This window comes from Helobdella robusta, assembly GCF_000326865.2.
Source record: "Helobdella robusta unplaced genomic scaffold HELROscaffold_87, whole genome shotgun sequence".
Taxonomy (NCBI): Eukaryota; Metazoa; Annelida; class Clitellata; order Rhynchobdellida; family Glossiphoniidae; genus Helobdella; species Helobdella robusta.
This window is the reverse complement of record NW_008705498.1, coordinates 32,881-35,874: the sequence shown is the minus strand read 5'-3', so window position 1 is coordinate 35,874 and position 2,994 is coordinate 32,881.

Here is a 2,994-nt window from a genome sequence, read left to right as displayed (position 1 = left end):
TCATCACTTTGAATGGCATCTTTGTAGCTCACTGGTTCAAGTACTTCACATAATGCAGACATAACGAAAGGATCCTAACGAGATGGCTTTTTGATATTATTCCTGTCACGTAAAACCATACCTTTGGTCTTTTGATTACAACAGTCAGATTGATCTTCTTCATCAGATGAAACTGAACTACGGTTGTGAACATCTTCATCAGTTGAAATATTTTCTTTAAACAAAGTTTCTTTATTTTCATCTTTGATTTCAACATCAATCGAAACTGTATCATCTGAACAACTTTCTTCTTGCAAAATCACTGAATTTGGTTTGACAACCTTCTCATCAAAAATAACATCTCTTGATCGATGCATTTTAACACGTTTCTTATTCTGATGTCCCATTCTTTCATGGTATAACTGCAATGCATCTTGATCATTGACAAAGTTAACTTCGAATTCAGAATTCAACGGTCTAACAGTTTTTGCAACAAGTTTGAACAAACCTCCATTGTTGTTTCTTATTCCAACAACACTTATCACATTGTCAATAAGTAGATGACAACTTCTTGAGGTTGAAACAAAAGAGCTATTTCTGTTCTTATCTTGAGTTGCAAGTACTGAGAACAAATTTCTTTTTACTTTTGGCACATACAAGACATCTGTAAGTTTTACAGTTTGCCATTTATTATTCACTTTCACTTGAAGATGAATAATTCCTTTTCCAAAAGCTTCTATCACCATTTGCAACATATAATTTACTCGGTTGAGAAAATTTTTCAAAACTTTGAAATATGTCTCTTCGGAAAGTTAGATGACACGTTGCACCATTGTCAAAAAACCATTCATCAGTGTTCGCTGACTAATCAATTGCAAAAACACTTGATTCCATAGCAACTAGTGATTTCTTATTGTCTCTCAGTGTTTGATTACTGGCTGACGTGCACAAAAAACTACATTTGATGTTTCATCATATGCTTTTCTTGGTGTCGCTGAAGCATTTTGGAAATTTTTTGAAGGTCTTCCATCACTGACCCACTTTCTACATTGCTTAACCCAATGTCCAGGTTTAAGGCAATAGTTGCAGTTACCAACTGGTTTTGTCCTTTTAGTGAAATCTCTTGATTTGTTGAAACTTGGCTTTTCAACTTTATCGATTGTGTCGAAAGTCTTTATCTCTCTTTCGAAAGCACAGAGATGAGTGATTAAATCATCTATCAACTGCTTTTCTTCACCTAGCATTAGCCAACTTGATTTGAAGTTTTGGAAACTATTTGGGAGAATCTGCATCGCTTTGCATACTAATAGCAGCTCTGGTAGTTTATTTTCTCCCGATGCCTGAAGCCCACTGTTTAATTCGTTCCATAAAGTCTTCAATCTTGCAATATGGCCGGATACATCTACATCAGCTATCCAATTGAAATCGAAAAAATTGCTACATACTTGGAACAGTTGGTCCTTAGTTGACGCTTCAAAATTTCTTTTTAATTCCTCCCAAACTTCAAACGCTGTGTTCTTGTCCATTATCTTTTGATATGTATCTTCTGTGACTGCATTTGCAATTACTGATTTGGCATAACTGTTTGCCTTTCTAAACAGATCTGATTTATTTTTAAAATCTTCTGCCTGTTGCTCTGTTTGGTTTTTTAGTAATTCTGGTTTTGACAACTTCCCATCAATTACATCAAGTGCGCCCTCGTGGTAGTCCATGAAATCTCGAACACGACGTTTCCAAATGGGCCAATCGGCTGCGCAACTTAACTGTTTTATTTGAAGCTTTGAGTCCATTTCTTCCTTGTCTTTCAATTTGACCTTTTAATTAGAAGCAAAATATCGAATTTCAGAGAATGAAGAAGCACGTGTTTTTTTTTTCTTCACTTCAGTCTTCACAAAGGAATCTTCCGATATTTCTTTATTCTAAATTTTCTTCGTCAAATCAATTAATTAAGAAAAACGTTATCTGGGTCCCATAACCTGTTAAATTTCTTGTTACGTAGATCGTTTAATTAATTGATATACTATTGAAAGATATTAAAAGAAGAGAAACAAACTAAGCAACGTTCTCGACTTGTTTATTATCCACCGGATCAACAGAAAAGGGAAAAGTGAAGTTACATACAAAGCAAGGAACATTTGGTCCAAAGAAAAATAAATGTATATTATAAATCATAATGTTTTAATATAAAACATAAAACTTAACAATAAGCGCTTGAAAATATCACTGAACAAATTTATATCGATCTATGTTAGCCTACAGTTGGCAATTGCCAAGAGATTTTCGAGATCAGTTCGAATTTTTATTAAATGAATTAATGTTTATTATTCAAAACTAATATTGACAATTCAAAATCAAAGTTGACAATTGAACAGTAACGTCGCTAAGTGAGTTCGGGGAGTGCGTACTACACTGGATGACAATTTTAGAGGGTTCGCATCAAATAAAAAATACAGAACAGACGCTATTCGGTATAGTCTTATTTCATAAGCCGATAAACGATAACAGGCCCAGTTAAATAAATACAGGTCTAAAAGGCAGCACAGAGTCAAAGACATAGAGCACCACCACAATCCATTCAGTCTGCAAAAGTCTACTGTCGACAAGTCAAGATAAGTTACTAGCGTCCGCTCTAAAATTAACTTCTTTCCACGACAATTAGAAAAACAAAAACCACACTATGATATTTATTAATAATAACTGCTTTGTTCATGGTGTCAGCCCAACCCTATATATATATATATATATATATATATATATATATATATATATATATATATATATATATATATTGGTTTTCTTACAAGTTTCGTGAACCTGAGAATAATTATTTGTTTGTTACTACCGCCATTGACTGTACTTTTTTCTATTTTGACTTTGTTTGAATATAGATAGCGCTTTTGAGAACTTTTTGATTTTAATTCGCGCTTATAAATGTTTCATTAATAATATATATATATATATATATATATATATATATATATATATATATATATATATATATATATATATATATAG